This window comes from Pteropus alecto, unplaced genomic scaffold (genome assembly GCF_000325575.1).
Source record: "Pteropus alecto unplaced genomic scaffold, ASM32557v1 scaffold81, whole genome shotgun sequence".
NCBI classification, from domain to species: Eukaryota; Metazoa; Chordata; class Mammalia; order Chiroptera; family Pteropodidae; genus Pteropus; species Pteropus alecto.
The window spans coordinates 19,470,826-19,479,567 of NW_006433378.1; the positions used below are offsets into that span (position 1 = coordinate 19,470,826).

The 8,742-nt window shown below is 34.7% G+C and overlaps 1 protein-coding gene and 1 pseudogene across 7 annotated transcripts in view; both read right to left on the reverse strand.

The window, feature by feature from the left end:
• The window catches only part of GRIK1 (glutamate ionotropic receptor kainate type subunit 1), a 339,264-nt gene that overhangs the window by 239,805 nt on the left and 90,717 nt on the right, over window positions 1-8,742 (reverse strand). The gene's annotated exons all lie outside the window — the stretch shown is intronic.
• Window positions 1,897-2,015, reverse strand: LOC112476913 (annotated as a pseudogene).

Here is an 8,742-nt window from a genome sequence, read left to right on the forward strand (position 1 = left end):
ATATATAATTTTTTTTTGATTCACAAGTGGAGGAAATAAAGTAGAAGGAGAAACATGTTAGGGAATTTGACCAAGGTTTATTCTTCCAAGCAAGCCTGACCTGAATATATGCCGGCCACACTAAATGACTCAGCATTTCCTGAATGTGCCTGGTATCTTTCATCTCTCTGTACATTGACCTGTGCCATTCTCTTCCTAACATTTTCTCATCTTTAAATTCAAATGTCTTTTTTTTTTTTTTTTCCATAAAGCCTTTTCCAGCTCTCCCAAGTAATTTTGTAATTATGGCATTTTACATCCACAGTTAACGTCCATGGATGCAGAGGGCCGACTGTAGTTACAGGTGAATTTTTAGCTGCAGAGGGTTGGTGCCCCTGACTCCCACTTGTTCAAGGATCAACAGTATTTATATGCTTTTATTTCAAAGTAGAATGGGGACTTTAAGACATTGTCTACTGATAATTCATTCATCGAAAACACTTTTTGAGTGTCTCCTATACATTATGCACTGTTTATATTCAGGGGTTGCTATCATGTGCAAATAGACAAATGCCCTTTCCTCATGAAGTTTACATTCACTGGGGGAGACAAAAAACCCAAAAAGTTAAATATATAAAATGCCAGATGGTAATAAGCATGGTTAGGGCATGAGAAGTGAGCAAGGGGGTATTTTTCAAAATAGTCCGGAAAGGCTTCTCTGGTTAGATGTCACTTTGTCACTTGCACAGAGAACTCAATAAGGAAAGGCATGAGTTTTATGAATGAGCAAAGACCCTGAAGCAGGAGCTTGCTGATCATACTAAACACACTGCAAGGAAGCCAGTGGGGGTGTAGCAAAGACAATGTGGAGAGAAGTAATTGTACATCAATTCAGAAGGAGAGGGGGAAGATTACTCATAGTTCATGACCTTTATTTTTATTTTAATGGGAAGATAAAGGAGGGTTGTAAGAAGGCAAATGATAACCAATTTACTCCGCAGAATTCCACTGACTTCTCTGCAGAGACTAGATCGAATGGAGGCAAGTTCAGAAGCATACGGGGAGGAGGCCGAGGCTGTAGTTGCCCAGGTGAGGGTGAGGTAGCTTTGCTGGTGATGTGGAGATGGTAAGAAGTGTTTTGATTCTAGATATATTTTGAAGTTAACCGGAAAATAGTAACTCCAATAACAGAGCAAACCTATTTGTGAGAAGAATGACTTACTGGAATAAATATTAAAAATTAGAGCTAAAGAGTTTTATGTAAGTGATTATTAAGAAATAATTCAGTTTCGATTCTTAATGGAGAGTCGTCAAATAAGTAAAAAACAGTGTTTTTTACTTCTTGGATCCTTGTTAAAAAGTTACGAATTTGAGTAGAAACTTTGGTTTGTAGTTGCAAGAGCAAAGGCGTTAAAAAATGCAAGGAAGAAAGACTTTATGTTGTATTTCTAGGTTTTTAAATTATAGCAAATTATGATATTGAGAATATCTCTAGAGTGATTAAGAATTCAGAGATGTTGAGAAAGCAAATTCACACAACCAAAAACCTAAGCTTAAACTAACAAGAAACAATCAAACTTTTTAATAAAATCCCTGATATCTGTGGTTTTAGAGAGAAAAATATTCTGGACATCTGCATATTTTTTTTAGATAGTATATCTTTGGATATCGTATGGATATGGTAATATTGTGCAAAATAATAATGAATGATGTTTTACTGGCTCTCTGGTTTAAAAGGATAATGCAGCTTGATTTAACTGTGATAGACTATTTTGCTAAAGGGACTTTTATTTTTATTTATTTATTTATTGTTTTAGGCGAGGCAACCCTTGGTTGACCTCACAGATTGCAAAGAACTTGTCAGTTTACAATCCCTTATTTAATTAATTAATTTATTTATTCATTTATTTATTTTTACACCTACAGCACCTGGTTTTCCTAGGAGGTTTTCCATCCAAGTACTAACCAGGCCTGACCCTGCTTAACTTCCTAGATCAGATGGGATCGGGTTTGTTCAGGGCGGCATGGCCGTAGACTAGAGGGACTTTTAAATTACAGTGAATCATTTTTGAAAGTCACATATAAGAAAAATATGAAAGCCATAAGGATGACCAAAATCTTACATTATTCTTAGAGAAAGGGAATGTTGGCCTAAAGGAAAAACTTCAAGAAATGTGTTTGGGTTTTCAAAATTACATCCAATAGCAACTTTACATAAATTTTAAGTGTGAAATGCACATGCAGTCATATCCTGGGTCACAGTTATTTACATGTAAAACCAGAAGTGTTCTGAAACATCTTATTTAAATGCTATTTTAGGGAATGATTCCCTCCCTCCTCACTCAAATCTGCATGATCTCATTTAATGAATTTCCACTTCTTCAGAATAATTATAACAAGTAACTTGCAGCCTTTTCTCTGCCTTCACAGTCATCCCACAGGAAGGTAGAGGCATCAGATAGTAAGACTTGAGAAAAGCATGAAGCACATTGCTTGAATTTCCTTCTCACAGTCTGCACAGTCATCTCTCTTCCTCATATTAAGATATCTGGTTGAACATCTGTATACTAGTCACTAAGGTGGAGAGGTTTAAGTAGTAAGAATCCCATTTGGCCATTTGTCTAATCCATAACCTCTGCTCAAATACCACTACTATTTATCTTCATCTATTCAATGCATAAGACTATCTCTCAGTTGGCTCAGATCTCAAGGTGAGTGTGATGATTAATTTTATATGTCAACTTAGCTGGACCACAAGGCCCAGAGATGTGGTCGAACATTATACTGATGTTTCTGTGAGAGTGTTCTTAGATGAGATTAACATTTAAATTTGAGTAAAACAGATTGTCCTCTTCATGTGGATGGGTCTCATCTAATCAGTTTCAACTGATCTTAGTAGAATAAAAGACCAACCTCCTCCAACCAAGAGGGAATTCCATAGCAGAAGTCTTTTATACTTGAACTGAAACTTTGGCTCTCCCCTAGGTCTTGAGCCTGATGGCCTTTGGACTTGAATTGTACCATCAGCCTGCCAATCCACCCTGTAGGTATTGAACTTATAGCTTCTGTAATTGCTGAGCCAATTCCTAAATATACATCTTTATATTTATATCATCTATATATCTATATCATCTATATCTATATTATCTAGCTATAGCTATCTCCTATTAGTTTTATTTCTCTGAAGAACCTTGGCTGACAGTGTGCTAGGGAAACAAATAATTATCACTCCTTAATCCTAACAGATATTATTTTCAAAGTATCTATAGAAGAATCAATTTCTTGTATTATAAACCTAAGTAATAATTTCTGAAGTCTTCTATGTGGTACCAACAGACTTGAAATTAGAGATATTCTCCTGGGAATTCATGCAAATTATGTGGCTTTTTCCTCAGACCATGCCATTGTGCTAGTGATTCAGCTAGATCATGGAGCTGAAGAATTACCCCTTTTGATAAACCTTTGGACTTAATCTTCAAGTAAAAATTTGGCCATACTTTAGGGTCATATGACAGGTTAAGTATAATCAGAAAAGCCCGATAATATATATTATAATATTACAATATTATAATATTAAGAAGTGAGAATCAAATTGAAGAGATGTACTAAAATTTATCAATTGAAATTCTTACATTTAGGGCTTGAAATTGTTATTTTAATTCCGAAAATACCACACATTCTAAAAGAGATTGTATCTTGGACGCAAGCTCTAGGTGAAAATTATTTTTTGCAACTTTAAAGAATATCAGCACCCAACAGCAATAGAGATTAATGAATAATGAGGTTTTATGAACACTAATATATATCATAATATTTTATGATGTCCAAATCATGATGAGTCAAAAAGAGTTATAGCAAATTGCAAAAACATGAGAAGTTTTAGGTGACTGAATGTTCATGAAGCTGTTCTTACAGAAAGACTCTCATGAACTTATATTTGATGTAATATTGAGCCACTGAAGCCAAGTGGGTTGGACTCTCAGTTTTCCAAAACTCCTATTACCTTTTAAATAACGTGTATCATAAATGCCATAAATGACCAAGTGATATTTTAGATCAACTTACAAGGATTTATGGATCGACCAGCTGGCTATTCATGCAAAGGGCGCAGGTGGGAAGAAATCTAAAAAGTGCATGTGGTGAGAGAAGAAAGGGAAGGGAAGAGAAGAAAAGCCTTGTTTCAGCGATCTATTATTGTTCAAATAAACATCCAAAACATGATGTCTTGAAACAAAAAATATTTTATTTGCTCATTAATTCCAATTTGAGCTGAGCTCAGCTCGATGGCTCTTCTGGTCTCGCCAGCAGTTACTTGTGTGCATGTTCGGGTTGCGGACTTGAATGAGCTGGGCCACTTAGATGATTGAGCTTGTCTTTTCTATAATGTAGTCTCAGGATCTGTCTCTCTCTTTCTGCATTGTGTCTCCAGCAAAATAACAAGATTTTTTTACTTCGTGGCTTGGAGTTTTCAATAGAGCAAAAGCAGAAGCTGCCAGGATTTCTTAAAGCTTGGCTCTGTACTTCTTAATTCCTTTCACTTTAAGATTAAGAGATACAAATTGCCAGTTATAAAAATAGTCACATGGATGTAAAGTACAGCATATGGAATATAGTCAGTAATATTGTAATAACTATGTATGGTGCCAGATGGGCACTAGGCTTAGTGTAGATATCACTTAGTATGGTATATAAATGTCTAATCACTATGTTGTAAACCTAAAACTAATACAATAATGTATGCCAACTGTAACTGAAAATTCAATTAAAAAAAAAAAACTTAACTCTGGTACTGGCACAATGTCTTTCTGCCACTTTCTATTGATTAAAGCGAATCTGGCTGCCTGCTCAGATTCATTACATAAGGGTATGACTGTCGGGAGGAGCGTTTCATGAGAGGAAACCAATATAACTGACTGCTATAAGCTCAAATCAGTTATACCTGAAAACCTTAGTAAGTGATTTGCATACAGGTGAACCTGAGCTTAAAGCGGATTAGATGTCGTAAATTATATTGAATATTATAAATATATAGATACAGTCCTAGAAATTCTGATGTTAATTGATACTTTATAAAGCCAGGGATAGTGCAAAGTACTTTACATAATTTCTTTTGTTCTTATATCACCTATTGAGCTAGGTTTTCATTATTAGCCACATTATATAGATGAAAATGGGCTTAATGATATTGTTAAAAATTTGTCTCAGATCACACTGTAGAGCCAGTATTCAAACCTAACCAGCCTTACTCCAGTGCAAACCCTTTAAACCAGGTTGTATTTCTATCATTTACTCTTAGAAGAAGTCTGGTTTTCAAAATTCCAGGGGTCCATCATCATGAAGTTGATTGATTCTCTTTTTTTAGGTCTAAATTGAACTCGTTTCCAATGTGGCTTAATACAAGAAAGCGTAGATTAAACTCCATAGCTATGTTTAACTTTCATAGAAAGTTATTTTCTAGTAAAAATGAAGGCACAAGTTAGTAAATATCTCACCACATGTCTCAATGACTCACTGATACTCTGATAAGTGATAAGCCTGGCCATTCTAGTTACTAATTTTAAGAAGAACCTATTTCTGGACTGTTATGTGGTGGTATATTCTCTCTATATTATTTTACTCAAATCCTTCTTGAAATGTAGGCAAAATATCTTGGCCAACTTGCGACAGCTTTATAACCTGGATCATAGTGAGATGTAATTATCTTATTTTTATATCTCTACAAATGGTGGTAAGCTTTATGGAGTCAGATACTGTATTGTACTTTTTTTTTTTTTGGACCTCCAATGTTGAACACCCTGCAGGAACCAAGTACTAACTCAATCACCATTCGTTGAGTGCATGCATGTTTAGTAGTGACAAACACCTACATATTTTTCTATCTATGTTAGCAAGCAGTACCACTGAATGTCATTTCACTCATTCTAAATGATCGATTCTGCCACCCAAGCAGAAACACAATGAGCTGATGCAGATGAACTTAAGAAGCTTTTGAAGACCTCTCTGCCATGGAATGTTGCCTTGTAGAACTCAATACCACACTGTCAGATATGAATTATTCATTAACACTTCACTTCTGCATCATTATATCTTTTATTCTGCTGTATCTGCACAGATAGGGTTGATTCACACATCACACCTTACAACATTTATAATCAAAAAGACTGGAAACATTTTTGCAGAGAAGAAAAACCTGTAAGAATACACTTAGGATAGCCATACTAGTAATTGGTTCTTCAGTGTCCAACTATGCAAGAGGAATACTGGAAGAAAGAAAAATGTGTGCTTTTTCTCAAAATATTCATTGTTTAAGAAGTAGTTCCAAAATAGAAACTCTTATTTTCAAAAGGCCTAAGGAATATATATCAATTTGTGAAATCTTACACCTCATGCTCCAAAATAGGGTATTTTGCTGGCAATGATTGAAAAGCACTGGTTTAGAAAATCTACACATACAGTCATTCCAACCATGGAAATGTATGAATTAAGAACACTACTCTGAATTAATTATCGCTGTGTATGTGTGTGTTTTATTTATCTTTTCCCATGGGAAATAAACCATAACTGTTGCCATTAGACTCATAAATACACACACACACACACACACACACACACACACACACACACACACACACACACAATGCAAAAGGAAGAAAATCAAATGAGAAACATTCTAGATTTAAAAAAAATGTAGACCTATTCTACCTCTTATTTTAATTTTCTTTTTATACAAATAAATGACTTTAATAAAGAACTACTATTCTTCAATGTTCTATTTCAATACTCTGTCCTTCAATACAACAACTATACTGAATGCTCTCTATACATATTATCAGGTACTGGGAATAGAGTGAACAAGATACAGTGTTTGCTCCATGAAGCCTAGAGTCTTCTTGATTACAACCTGTACTTAACCTAATATTTCTCCTTATAATTTATTTTATAGAGTTCTAGAAAGTGCTACAATCTTTCACATAATAATTGCAAAGTAAATACGTATTGAATGAATAAAGGACAATTAATGTAGAAAAATTAATGCTGTAGAAATAATGTTAGTTCATAAAATTCAGATATTATATTTGTAAATAGTTACATGAACATGATTCTTAATATTATTGTGTGATGTGTCCATGATCATAGGCCAGTAAGAATAAAATGGAGGAATTCAAGGAGGTGAAATAATATATCAGAGGTACAAAGATATAATGAATTTGAAGGTAAATCACAAAAAATATATATATGTTCAGTTAAGAGGGGATATGTCATAACACAAGCAGAAAAGCAAGCTTCCACAGGTCTGTCTATATGGGCATTTTTTTTTTAATTCATAAATGCTTATGACAAAAATCTACTTCTTTAAAAATATACTATAATATTCTACACCCATTATTTATTACAAAGGATAAATATATTAGATATTCAAGTGGTTATAGATTTCACTGAAACACAATATTTGTTAGAGGCAAATGTTTTGTGTTTAACCTATGTAAATGAGTGAGACAGAGACAGAAATGCTTGACTGACCTACCTGGTACTGCCTGATGCTCTGGCTCCTCTGCTTCTCCAGCTTTGCCTCCCACCATCCCAGCCCTTCAGCCCCACTGGCCTTTTTTCAGTCCCATGAACACTTTTGGCCTCCATCCACTAGAGGGCCATTGCAAATGCTGTTCCCCCTTGTAGAAACGTTCTTTCTACCCTCCCGCTTTCCTCCTTCAACTGGGTACCTCCCAATCATCCTTCAGAACTCATGTCAAACACTATTTCTGCTGGAGGCCATTCCTTAACTGCCATGATTAAGAAAAATCTTCATTATGCACTCTTGAAATACTATAAACTTTTCTACAGTAGTTGTGGCAGCCCTAATTTTACATGCATATAACAATCATATATAAAATCAATTTTATGTATAATTTTACATACTAACAGAGATCTCTTCCACTACACTGGGTTTGCAGATCTGTCACATAGTAGATTCTTAATATACATTTATTGAATAAATCAATGAATGGGAAAAGGGAAGTGTTACATTTTGAGGACCAAATATTTTTGCAGTTTTAATATTTTTTAGAAGAATGATTTGATAATATTTACTACCCTAGGTTGGGCAACTATATCAATTTTTACTTAAGTCGAACTAGGTATGTAGAAGGAAATTTATATTTTTGGAAGCTATTAACAGAAATTTATATTTTTGGAAGCTAAAAATATACATATCTTATGATGGTCATTGAACTAATGAGAGAGATTACTCTTATGCGGCACAATTTGTTATTTCTAGTGATGTGCAATGAAAACAGCACTCGGAAGAATTGTGGTAGACCTGCTTTCTTTATCACCACCATCTCCCATCCCCAGGAATTGTGTTCTTCACTCTTTGGTTAGTTCCTGTGTTTACTTAGCCCTTCACCTTATACTTGACCTTGTAAGAGTACTTAAGAAGGTGGGCTTGGGACTGCGACAGACCTGGGTTTGAATGATGGCTCTACCAGTATATTCTACCCGATAAGGTCTATCGTTCTCAGCTTCCTAATATATAAAATAGGAATAAAAAATCTGTTTCATGATTTCTGTGAATGTTTAATGAGGTAATGTATGTGAATTGCTTATCACGTTTCTAGTCAGGATTCAATAAATAGTAGTGAGGGTTTTTCTTTAATAGTATTATTCTTATACTTGTCTTCATTTCTGTTCCTCTGTCTGATTGAAGGTTTGGCCTTTTTGATTTCCACACTCAGTCTCCCAGTGGGCAGATTCTATGCTCTTCCG